The sequence below is a fragment of the Cervus elaphus genome, chromosome 8 (assembly GCF_910594005.1).
Source record: "Cervus elaphus chromosome 8, mCerEla1.1, whole genome shotgun sequence".
Lineage (NCBI taxonomy): Eukaryota > Metazoa > Chordata > Mammalia > Artiodactyla > Cervidae > Cervus > Cervus elaphus.
In genome coordinates, this window is record NC_057822.1 from 21,677,461 (window position 1) to 21,691,116 (window position 13,656).

At 37.4% G+C, this 13,656-nt stretch overlaps 1 protein-coding gene across 1 annotated transcript in view; it reads right to left on the reverse strand.

Annotated features, from left to right (window-relative positions):
* The window catches only part of NYAP2 (neuronal tyrosine-phosphorylated phosphoinositide-3-kinase adaptor 2), a 305,756-nt gene extending 296,694 nt beyond the window's left edge, over nucleotides 1-9,062 (reverse strand). Inside the window, exons 1-2 of the mRNA XM_043909856.1 lie at nucleotides 8,586-9,062; nucleotides 7,800-8,286 (exon numbers count right to left, since the gene is read on the reverse strand). The gene's annotated coding sequence lies outside the window, so the exon portion shown is untranslated. The remainder of the gene's footprint in view (nucleotides 1-7,799; nucleotides 8,287-8,585) is intronic.
* Nucleotides 9,063-13,656: the final 4,594 nt, after the last annotated feature.

Genomic DNA, 13,656 nt, shown 5'->3' on the forward strand with positions numbered 1-13,656 from the left:
CAGGGGATAGAGAAATTGTGTTTGTATCAATCAAAATAGAACTGAGTTTTAATCAATTACATGCAGAATAAGTATTTTACACTTCTAGCTTATTAATCCTTACTGTCCTCAGTCTCATATTCATTGTGGTAAAGCAAAATCAATTAACAAAGAGAAAATGTTGGCAAATTTAAAAATTATAAATCACCTTTACATCTTTCATTTTCTTCAATAGTCTCAGAAAGATTTTTTAAAAATATCAGCTGAGCTTTTTAAGGTAGAAGTCCTAGACCTTCATTTTTACCGTTTCAAATTATTTCCATCCTGATATTTTTACAAGAATAATCATGTTCCATAACCTGGATCGTAGCTATGGAAACTTCACTTCTTATCAGAGTTTATTAGCGTTTCAGCTGCCAGTCAATCCATACGTTACTTGAAGCCCACTTTGAATTTAAGGATTTATTCTTCAACGTGTAAGAAATTGTTGAAACCAGAGGATCGATGAATGGTTCTTTCATTCATGATTTTCTGTTATGTTGTTTTCTTATGTTTAATTTGGTTTTAAGCTGTAATGAGTTGGTAAATGAAATGGACTTCTAATTGCAACCATCTAATGGGACAAATTATATTCCATTATCATCCTATCAGAAGTGGTGAACATACATAGGAATAAAAAAATTCTGCTATGAATGATTGTAATTTGTGGTGGAGCAGATGCAACATGATTCTCAAAGAGCTAAAGCATTAGTATTATTGGGAATTCACTTCTACCAAGGATTTCAGCACTAGGTGTGCGTCGATAAAAAAAGATCTGCATAACTTCATGGCAATTATTTCTACCATGGTTAAGCAAGCCAAGTCAGTATTACAAGGATTCTAGAGAGAATGACTCAGGGTGGAAGATGATCACTCCTACTCTGCCCTGGAGCAAAATTGTCTATTTCCATTGTGTAAGGCATTACCCAAAGATTTTTATTTCTTCCCTTAAGTTTTCCTCTCCATCCAGATGACACCTGCAATTCTTTGTGCAGTTTATATATTCCAAATATTAACCAGGTTAATTGTGCACCTCTAAAAATTAATTATCTCCCTAAGTGGTCTTTCAATTTGATTAGAGTCCAAATTTGTTTATTTTGAGAAAATATTAAATAATAACATTGTAAAATATGTATACTATGGAGAATCCTATTATAAGGTGTTTTTTAAATTTAGATGAAAATTTGGGGGATGAAAATCAACTGTGATATCTATTAACACTTCAGAGCAATGAAAACTGGATGTTGGTGAACATGCTTTTGCCATCCAGTTCTAGAGGATATTTGTTTCTACAGTCATTCATTTATTCAAGTATTTCTTGAGCACATGTTATGAACTGTGCTGCCTGCTGAGCTGCTTCAGCCGTGTTCACCTCTGTGCGACCCTACAGACTGTAGCCCACCAGGCTCCTGTGTCCATGGGATTCTCCAGGCAAGAGTGCTAGAGTGGGTTGCCCTGCCCTTCTCCAGGGGATCTTCCTGACCCAGGGATTGAACCCACATCTCTTGGATCTCCTGCATTGGCAGGCAAGTTCTTTACCACCAGCGCCACCTAGGAAGCTCCATATTATGCATTGAAAGTGAAAGTGAAGTCGCTCAGTCGTGCCCGACTCTTTGCGACCCCATGGACTGTAACCCACCAGGCTCCTCCATCCGTGGGATTCTCCAGGCAAGAATCCTGGCGTGAGTTGCCATTTCCTTCTCCAGGAGATCTTCCCAACCCAGGGATCGCACCCGGGTCTCCCACATTGTAGGCAGATGCTTTACCATCTGAGCCACCGGGGAAGCTCATATTATGCATTGGGCAGTGATAAAGGCAAAATTGTATCCCTCTAGACGGCAACCCACTCCAGTGTTCTTGCCTGGAGAATCCCAGGGACGGCGGAGCCTAGTGGGCTGCCGTCTGTGGGGTCGCAGAGTCGGACACGACTGAAGTGGCTCAGCAGCAGCAACATTCATTCATTCAGCAGTGAAAGAACACCATAAGTAAATAATTGCAACACAGTGTGACAAGGGCACCAATTCGCTTGGCAGTGTTGACATTCACTGGTTTCTCATGGCAATGGTCAGCATTTTTGACAATGAGCACTTTTCAGTGATTATATGTAGTCTTCAAAAGTAAAAGTAAAAAAAAAAAAAAAATAGACTTGGGCTGTATCACTATTTAAGTATCATACGTTCTTTGCCTTTTTGAGGGCCCATGGACTATAGCCCACCAGGCTCCTCTGCCCATGGAATTTTCCCAAGCAAAACTACCAGAATGAGTTGCCATTTCCTTCTCCAGGGGATCTTCCCGACCCAGGGATCGAACCCATGTCTCTTGTGTCTCTTGCATTGGCAGGTGAATTATTTGCCACTAGGGCCACCTGTCCTTTTTGCCTTTTTGTCCACATGTAAAATGTAGTTTGTAATGTAGAGGCAAAGAGCAGCAGTCTTGAAGGACATATAGTGGAGTAGTTGACCACAATGGCTTAAAAGTCCTAAACTAAAGCACCCCTAGATCTATGACTTTGTGCAAGTTAATTAACCTCTTTAAGTTTCAGCCTCCACATTTTAAAAATCGTTATTTACCTCCTTATGCTATTGTGAAGATTCAGTTAGAAAACGCATGCTCAATATGGGACCAAATTTATTAGTCATTAACATTAGATGATTTTCACAATTTTCAACTGTGGCGAAGATAAGGTTTTGTAATAATTCCTCTATAAATATAGTTTTACTTGAAACATAATAGAATAGAATGCTTAATGTTCAACTTCCTTAATCACAGGTATGCAAATAGAGGCCATGAAAAGGGTTAATAGATTTGCTCACTAACCAAATGCATTTAAAGTACTTATCCATTCTGCCCCGTCCCTGACAGCTCAGCATGTAAAGAATCCACCTGCAATGCAGGAGGTACAAGAAGCACAGGTACAATCCCTGGGTTGGGAAGATCCCCTGGAGAAGGAAATGGCAGCTCACTCCAGTATTCTTCCCAGGAACATCCCATGGACTGAGGAGCCTGGCAGACTAGAGTCCATAGGTTCTCAGAGTCCGACACAGCTGAGCATGCACGCACACCCATTTTTCACATCTAGAAAATAAAGGCTTTGGGGAATATGAACCAAGACATGTATCCCATCTCCCAAACACTTGGACTCCACCCATCCAAGCCCAATGGTATTTCTCAGAAAACTGGACTATGAATGAACAGATTCATGGCCTCACCTAAGAAAACTGAATCATATTAAGTGTCTACCTCATTACAACTGCTACCATTCCCATGCAGTGAGAACCCACAGACAAGTGTGATCTTAAATCAGCCTTTCAGAAATGTGTATGTATGGCTAAGACAGATATTTAATCAGATATATTTGTTTTCACTAAAAATTTGGCTGTGTTTTGATTGTTGGATTTAAATCAAGTTCCGTTCTAGCCCTTGAAGGACACTCTTATATGCAAACATTTTATGAAGGCTTGTTTTGAGCACCTAATTCCTAAAGTTGGCATCATGAAAGAAAACAGCTAAGAAGCAAACAGGCAACTTCCTTCGGGTAGTGTCTTTAGCCATATTGCAATTAATTATTTAATTAATGAGTCTACATCAGTCAGTAGGTCAAAATCATTGCCTAGCATATTTTAACAGAGCCTGTGAAATTGAATGGAAAGTTTGCATTTCTCCAGGCATCCCCTCTATTTGAAATATGTGTCTGCAGCCATTTTTGCTCAAAACCAATTGGAAATTTCAGCACCCCACCCCCCTACGCAGTGGTTGAAAGCTGGCATCCATGGTCTCCACCCACAAAGCAGATATGTTTTCTTTGGAATGCAGAACGTTGATTCGATCAGCTCAAGATTTTTTCTTTTCTTTTTTTTTTTTGGTATGTGTTCTTTTTCTGGGAAGTTGTGGTCAATATTTAAAATTTCTGTCAGGGGCTCTTCTGGGAAAGCATCTAAAATAATGGAGATCAGAATTCCCATACAAATCACAGATAACTTCAAGTCTTCACTTTATGCCTTTCTTGTACTGCTGTATTCTGCATTTATAAGGCACTCTTTTTATTCAATTTTTGGATCACTGTATTTAGAATCAGCCCATTCTAATAAGGAGTTACAGATGTTGGATTAAATACAACTGAATGGTTAATTGCTCAGCTTTGTTTTGTTTTATTCTTTAACTTTTGTTATTTCTTATTGACCACACCCTTTGTAAAGATTACTTTGTATAATATTGTGACACTTATCAGAATTCGAAATTTCACTCTACACAGCTAGGAGGCACCAGGTGGAATTCAGGTCATATTTAAGGCATTAAACATTTAATCTTTTAATCAAATTAATCATTTCTTTATTTTCTTTCAACATCATCACTCAACCTTATTAATGTTGAGCCTAGAACTGAAAGTAACATTACATTTCTTTACAAATATTTCCACTGAAATAAAACTATCCATTATATACATGTACAGAGCAGAAAATATACATACGGCTATTCAAACACAGTACATAAAAACATGTAAAAATTTCCTTTCTCTTCTGTAGCCACTGCTTGCATCCAAGGAACTCAATAAGATGAGACACTATATGAATTTAAGTGTTCAAGCCAAAATAATGGAGGCATATTTTTGAGAAGCAAGTACATGCAAAAATGTTAGCTAAGATCATATTAATACATTTACATGGGTTATTCCCTTTGTAAATTAAGAAACAAATCTTATATGGCTGCAATTTACCAGAGGATATTTAATGTGGCTCTAAAAAATGGTGTCAAGGTTGGGTTCCCCCATAGTCTAGAGGGCTTTTGATTAACTATAGGCTGTTTTGTTTTGTTTTGTTTTAAAGATATACCAAAAGAGTCAGATAAATTTCAGGTATGCCATCTTCTCATACACGTGAAATAATTTTTCTTTTCTTAAAAGTCAGAACAGATTTCTCCTGTAGTATAATTTCATGCATTTTGACATCAACCACTCTGACTCCATAAGAAATGGCTCCAGTGGACGTGTGCACTGACTTCTCTGGCAGAATCGTCCTATGAGCCATTTATTACCATTTACCCAAAGAAGAGTTCTAGCATACCAGCATCTTCTCCGTGAATTAGTCCTATGGCCCTTAGGAGTGCTGCTACTTTTTTTTCTTCTTGTGGTGTTTACTCAGAATTTCTGAAATGGAGCTGTGCTCCATCTAAAACCTTGGTTTTCCAAGAAATAAAGTTGTGAAAACTCTACCTATCCAGATATTTTCCACATACACTGAGGGGTAGTGGAATCAAAAACATATGTATGGGAGGGAACTGCTCCCCAATCTTAAAGTTCTGTAAGAAATGTCTTAAATTTTAGGTTGCAGTTAACTCCATATGATAATGTTATAGCCAGAATAAAATAAAGTTTATTTTGTGCTATTATTTTAATTTTACTTGAGAAAAACAAAATACTTAGAAGGGGATAAGTTTCCTGGTGGACACGTGAGACATTTTGCTTTCATGTCATGTTAATATTTTTTACTTTATATGCACACGGAAACTTTTCTGGTCCCCACCCCTTATTTGCTTCTTAGGTTTTCGAACCACACCTGTCTCAACCCTGTGAGGAAGCTATTTGATTTTGGCTTATTACAATTTGATTTTCCCTCCCATACCAATCATTGCATCGTCTCTGAGATAAAGAATCTTATTTTGTCCAGTAGTATCTATTCATCCAAATAAAAAAGTTTCCCAAGGCAATTTAGACTATATTTTTTTGTTCATCAGGAGAAAAAGATCTTTTACATTTTTTGCATGTACTCACATCAATTTGAAAAAATAAGTACTTAAATAATCAGGCTTCATATGCATATGTAAAATACATATGCAAATTAATATCAAATTTGCTGACTTCACGGAAGACCAAATCAACAGACTAGATTGCCTGGTTCCACTCCACAACCCATGCAAACCACGTCAAAATTATTTTTCTGATCAAATCTTATAAGTGTAAAAATAAGTCCTATAATTTCACTTTGATTATTATGCTTGAAATCCTGCTCTCCACCCCACGGATGGTCACGCTTAATTTTTCATTCCACTGTCATCAAAATGCAGCTGTTCTGCCCAAAATGGGAAATGTTAGAGTTAAAACCAAGAGAGCTTGTTGAAGTGACTACAAAGACAGTGACTGCTTTTTTTTTTCCCCTCAGAAAGCAGATTACTTTGTAGTGAGTTTCTCTCTACTATCTCTTCCCCAAATGGTTAACATCGGCTTTGATCACTTTAACATAGAAGCATTGTAAATCAGATTCCACTCCCACCCCAACTTACAGGTTGCCATAAGACTATTTGCCTATGTTCTAAAAAGACTGCACATTTCACTAATATTAGGGACTCACACAAAATGTCAGTGGCTGAGGTACTTTTTTGGAGCTGTTGGCCAGATGTTTCCAGACGCTTACAAGGCAATATTTTCAAACTAGATATAATCAGTATAATAAGTTGCTGACTGGAGCTACAATAGAAATCATCTCATTGGGTTGGAAGGCTATGACTTACTTTAAAAAAAAAAAAAAAACAATAGCCAACCTTCCTGTCTCCAGGTTTTTACACTTCTCTCTCTAAACTTTACTAATGCTCCAAGTCCTTGGACTTCTCTGCAGTTCCTTGTGAAGTTGTAGTATTTTTCCCCCCTCAGGTCTGCTTTCACTGATTTTCTAAATCGGTAATGTCCTTCACAGAGTCCCCTCCTTTGCTGAGTTGGCAAACATATGTTGCACTTTCCACAGAAAAATGAAACAATTTTGTCATTTGTGGCTCACATTTTCTCATGTTAATTTGTTTACCACTTGACTATCTACAAAATACGTTGAAGCATTGTCTGAAGTGTGAAATATTAAGAGAAGTTAATTTCCACTTGTGTTCTACAGTCATTAATCCACACTACTCAGTTATAAATTCTTGCGTGTTAAAATGACCAAGACTACATCGTGGAAGTTCTTCTACTGAACTCTCTTATTTTTGGACTATATTTAGAACAACATTCCAGTTCTTGGTACTGAAACAACTTTAAGATTTCCTGACAATGAACAATATTATTTCATGTACTAGTTCTTCCAGATAAGGAATACCTGCATTTCTTGTATTTAAAATTTGCCAATAGTTGGAGGAATTAGAATGGAGACACCCCAACAAAATAAGTGTGTGTCCCAAGTAAAATGGGTCCACCTAAAGTTCTCAAATATTTATTGGGATGAGAATAGTGAAATCTTCCTGGTATTGATTGATACTAAAATATATATTTCTCAAAGAAATTTATGTCTTATGAGTTAGGAAAAAGCAGTTTCAGATTTGCTCTATTCTGATAGTTTGGATTTTTACATTTTGGTACTGTGCCTTTTCTTTCTTTTTTCTTTCTTGAGAACACAAAACTGGGCTGAAACAAATGTGCTAAGACATTGTTGTAAAATATTTATGGTATGGAACAGCAGATAAATAGCTAGCATGCACCACATGAATGCCAATTAATACCCAGGAAAATATTTTCAATGCTTTTAATAATTCAACATGGCTTATTTTACCAATGAAGATCTGGTTTAACCATTTCTGCGGTAATAGAACTAAGTGGCTAAGAGGGTACAGAATAGCCTGAGGCTCATTAAAGCCTTGGATGCCTTTGCTGTGGCTTTCTTTCTGCTCCAGCTAATAAGACATGCAAACTTCAGCATTAAGTATCCCCAGCTAAAATCCATTTCATCTTATAACCAGATTGCTTGATCTATTTAGTGCTGGATTCAATTAGCATGCTTAGAGAATCTGAAAAATGAGATACATACCAAAATTTTAAGTCCCCAGGGACAGCTAAGTGCAATATTCAGAAGGTGACTTGTGTCTGTCAGAGCCCTCTCTCGCGGCTGATCTCAGGGCAGTTCTGTAGGAGTCATCCAGCACCATAAGAAATAGACTTCTAGTTCAGCTCAGTTTTTCTTCAATTAAAGTGCATTGTATCTGGATGGGAAAAGTGTCCACTCCCAGATTCTTCATCACTAGAGATCAGAGCATTCTTGATGTTCTTTCTATCAGATAAAATGGCCTTTAAAGTTTGCTAGGAAGATGCAGTGGCAGAAGACAGGTGCTTGCTTCCTTAAATCGACATTCAGAGAAAAGAGGGCATAGCTAATGGGTGGGGATGAACACACAGCCTCTCGCCTTCCAGGTCCAGCAGGGAAGAAATTGAATAATTTTACCCACTTTGCTACACAGATGATTATAAGACTCGAAGCAATCACCCAGGCTGGCTAAGGTGCCTCATTTGATTATATTCTGTGAAGGCAAAAATAAATGAAAACAAAAAATCAGAAACATCCTTTCTACATGTCTCCTTTCAGCCAAAAAGATGCTCTTTCTCATTGCCACTTACATACAGAAGGTTTGGAGCAGCCTAGCTTGTGGCATCGTCCCTCCCCCGTGACAACCAGCTCTCTCTCCCTCTCATTCTCTCTCTCCCCTCCCTCCCTGCCCCTGACTCCCTCCCTTCCTGCTTCTCTCTCTCTCCTCTCCAGCTGCCTTAGTCTGTGGATGCTGCTGCTGATTAATCAGGGATTCTGAAACAAAGAACCTACCTTCTGAAATAAGCAGTAATCTTTCTTCTGTCTTTCTGCAATCCGTCTGCATTGAACGGCAAAGCTGCCCGCGTTCTAGCACCTTGGATAGTTCCTGCTCACTAGGCCCATTGGAAAAGGCAGGAGAAGCAACTGAAGAAATGACAAGAAACCCAAAAGCAGCATCGTTCTACTTCAGATTTCGGCTCCCTGGGGTCTCTCATCCTCATTAAAGGCCTCACATCTAGGCAGCAGAGCCTCTCTCTTTCATCTATCTGAGCTGAAGTCTGATTAGTAAATAATAAAATGAGAAGAGGATAAAGAAACCCCTTCATTTATAGCCACTACAACACTAATTCAGTCTTTATGGAGAAGAGAAATAGAAATCCATCAAAAATAAATGTTCTTACTCCCAAGGATGTTTAAGTCATAAGCTTTGCACCCCTGGCATGGCTAATGAAAATGAGCAACAACTTAAACGGAACATTCAGATCTCAGTTTGATACCCCTATTTGATATCAATTTTGCCTCCACCCTCGCTCTGCACAGCGAGCCAGGCACACAATTACTGCTGACGTTCTTCAGGCTGCTGCTTGGGGAAAGAGGGGAGGAGCCTTTTAACCTCATCAAAACAGCTTCATGCCACCTGCTCCCATGGCATGAGAAAAAAACTAGCCCAGTTAGAAAGAACATGCACAGCACATGCCTATGTGGAATAAAGATCTCACTTGGAGTGCACGTTATTTATTTACTTTTTAACAAAAATAAGATGTGAACTAACCACGGCATGTGTCATTAACTCCTATAGAATCATTGTGGAAATTATGTAAAGTAATCCTGTTTCCTACATATGCTGACAACTCCCCTAACACATGTCTTAATATCTTACTGAATATATACATATATATCATGTTATATAATACAATCTATATAAACAGACGGATATACATACACACATATATATACATATATATTATATATATATATATCAAGTCCTAAATTTTTATCTATCATGTTTTTCCTGAGTAAACACTGTAACAAAGTAAAATGTAAAAACTGTAACAAAGTAAAATGTAAATGCTTTAGTATATAAGTTCCTACTATGGTAAAAGTAACAGTAGGCAAAAAGCTTCTGCTTCATTCCAGCTAAAATATAAATTTTAAGGGAGAAAATGAGTTTCGGATTCAACAGTGACTTATAGATTTTTTTCTCTTCACATTCTTTTCTAATAATTCTTATTGTAATTACCTTCTCTCAAAGCTGATTTTCCTCAAAGGTTAACCTAAACATCTAAATTCATAACTAATTTCTTAGAAAAATTTGTTCTGAATGTAATTTTTCATATATCAACAGGCCACAAAAAAGTAATAAACTAAGTTCACCTTCTTGATTTTTAAATGCTACCTGGGACTGTGGTATTATTTTACAATTTTAAATTTGTGAGTGTCTGCAGGAAAATGAAATTAGCACACTATATTACCTTAAGACTTTCAGTTTTCACACGTCCTAAAGTGCATTCTGAAAGTGAATCACAGAAGTCATTTATTTTCCTGTTTTCGTGCATCTACTTTTTGTTCAGAACGGGACATATGTTTAATGAACTTTGAAAGATTAGACAGATGAAAAGCAGGAAGGGAAATATAATTGGGAAAGAGACGAGGTCATCTCTCTCCTTATCTCTCTCTCTCCCCCTCCTACTCCCATCTTATTAAGATTCTAAAAACAGCACATTGTAGAAAAGTGTCTCAAGTACTGCTTATGAACTAAGTAACAACCACCACACTATGATCAAGAGGTTTAGTAGTGAATCATTAATAATAGTCAACTGTCCCTAAAGAAGTTGTCTTTCAGCACAGGACTGAAAGTAGAAAAGAGTCTTTATAAAGACATTATATGACAGATATCTTGGGAAGTGGAAATATTTTATCATGGCTGATAATTTTAATCAGATTTGGGAGGTTATATTTTTCAACTATAAAGAGTTTGAATAGGCACTGGTGTAAAGTCCATTTCTACATACGAGAAAGCTACCCCCTGGATAATGACACTGACCTGCTTTAGGCCTCACCTGCTTCTGCTCCCTGGGACAAGGAGCTAGGATCACTGGGCTGGTTGTGCATCTTTGGACAGAGTGGTTCTCAGTCACCTTGTTTCATGCACCGGGATAATTTCAAGTAAAGGAGACACTGACATATGGTAGCTAACTATAAAAAGAAGCGACATTTTTACTATAAAAATTTCAAGAGCTAAAGGGATTTTTTATCCCCCCAGAATAAGGAGAACATATTTATGATAATGTGTGGTTCTTAAAATTTAATGTTTTCAGCTTTAGGAAAATTTGTGATTATTGCAGTTTCCCTTCCTCCTATCTTTCCTTCCTTCCTTCTTACCCCCCCTCCCCGGCCATTTTCATAGAATAGAGCTTGAGAAACAACACATTATATCAACCCCATCTTCCCAATCCCATTCTCTCCTCACTTCAGGCCACAGAGTCTGTTGACTGGGCATTTTTTTCTCTGTAGACATATTGATGTATTGGCATTTTTGGCACCTTTGAAAGTTGGTACCTAAAAGTTCCCAAGAACTACTTCTTCAGGTCTCATTAAATGAAACAGAAAAGTGTCTCTATTTTCAAATAATCATAGAACCAAATGTAAAACTCATTTCTACTCACTTCAATAATATCTGGAGGAAAATGCATTGGACAAAATTAAAGTTTAAAATACTTAAAATATAAGTATAGAGGTAAAAAAAAATTTGAACTGTAGTTATGTGCTGGTTTATTTCTTGAACATCTTCATAAACTACATATATTGTTGTGATGTCAATAGGAAACCAGTCCCTGAAGTGCCTCATGATTTATTTCTTTTAAAATTCTTAAGTGAGGGTGGCTTGGCTCTTTTTGTTATGCTATGCTGACTATCAGAGTTCATGTTGTTGGAGTTAAATAGGTCCCTTCTATGCACTCAGATAGACCAGGAGAGTCAGAGCCCTGAAAGTGCTTCTTAGTCTATAAATCAGCCAGATGGTGGGGAGTGCTTTTTGTATAAAAGTGATGCAAATGAGAAAAGTGAGAATTGAAATTGAGCGATCTAGCTACCTAAATTTTAAGGGGCTTATTTAAATATATCAAGAGGTACTCTCTGAAGTCATGTCATAATTTATAATAAAGCCTTTCTATTTTTTTCCGTGAACTGTAATTTTTCTATTATTCTCTCCACATTTAGCTTAAGGAGATGACACCTCTGTTATAATGAAATTATTCCACTAGGGAAAAAGCTAATCTCCTTCCCATCCAATCAGGATTTCTAAGCATTCTGGTAACAGCATGAAATGAAAGTCTTGGTAGAATGAGAGCCATATGTTCCTCATGATTTTTGCCTATACAACAATATAAATGTCAACAGAAGTCATGCATATGATCTGGGGAAAATGGGGTAGTGGATAACAATATGGTGCTCAGGGATCCAGAATATTGAGCAGCTGGGGGAAAAATTTACTGTCTAGTAACATGCTACATTTGTACTGTTAAGGCATTGTCAATAAATGGGAGTTTCCATGGCAGGGAACTTATGAATTCATCCAGACATCCCTCGCTTTTGTCCAGCAGATATTTTCCAGTAAATATTTCAGAATATTTTACATTAATAAAAAAAAATGTATCTATCTTTGTTGTTCTGTTTAGTCACGTAATTGTGTCTGACTCTTTGAGACCCCATGGACTACAGCCCACCAGGCTCCTCTGTCCATGGGAATTTTCCAGGCAAGAATACTGGAATGGGTTGCCATTTCTTTCTCCAGAGAGTCTTCCCAGCCTAGAGATTGAACCTGCATCCCCTGCAAGTCTCCTGCATTGCAGGTGGACTCTTACCACTGAGCCACTCAACTATTATTTTTTTTAATTATTAAGAATGAATCTACATATTGTACCAAAAAAGACACTCCCACTCCAACCATCTTCCTTCTTTGGATAATTTTTATTCATTTCAAAAATCAGGTTTATCATACCCTGGTAGCCTGTTCTGATTTACCATAATCCAAACTTGATGCTTATTCTCTGCTAGAAAATTCTCCAGCAATAAATATTCCACCAATAAAAAGCGAAGACATGTGATTTTCCATACTCTGCCAAACATGTCTATTTCACTCTCCATGTGTGCTAGTCTGAGATTACTGAATGAATGGGACCCTTCCTTCTATTCTCAGGACCCCAGGACATGGATTGCGTCTGGACAGCAGCAAGGATTTATTGGATGCGTGCATGGCTCTAGATCTTAACTGGTGACAGGGCTTGTACAAATAGCAAATTCAAAAGCACCCATGTACTGAACACGAAATTCTCTTTTCAAAGAATTCTAAGTCAAAATTTCAAAATAGAATTAGCCAGTCTAAAATGCAAATTTTTAAGAAAGGAAAAAAATTTTTTTTTCCAAAGAGGCTCCATATCTTATACCTGAAAAATCAAATGTAGCCAGTTTGAAACTGGCTGGAAATAATGAGCTAGGATCATGGAAAGTTCAGCTAAATATATAAATACAAGGACAGTATTTTGAGAAAACAAAATTTTTCTGAGGGTCTCTCAGTCAACTTAGGCTGCTATAACAAGCTGTGGATTCCATAGACTGGTTTACACAATAGACACTTATACCTCACTATTCCAGAGGCTGAGAAGTCCAAGGTCAAGGTGCTAGTAGATTCAGTTTATAGTGAGGATTCTTTCTCTGACTTGAAGAGAGCCACCTTCTTGCTGTGTCCTCATATGACAGAGAGAGTGAGAGCTCTGATCTATCTTTCTCTTCCTTTAAAGGACATTAATGTCATCATGGGATCCCCACCCTCTTGACCTCATCTAAACCTAATAACCTCCCACTTTCAAATTCCATCACTTTAAGAGTTAGAGTCTCAACATGAATTCTGGGGTACCACAGACATTCAGTCCATAACACAGACACTGAAGACATGTGAAAACAGAGATATTCCTTCTGGAACAGAAAGAATCAATTTTGTCAATAATTACTTCTTACTAAATTGACTTCAAAATGAATGTAGTATCAATTTGAATGAAATGTGATGTTTGGTGGAATTTGAGAA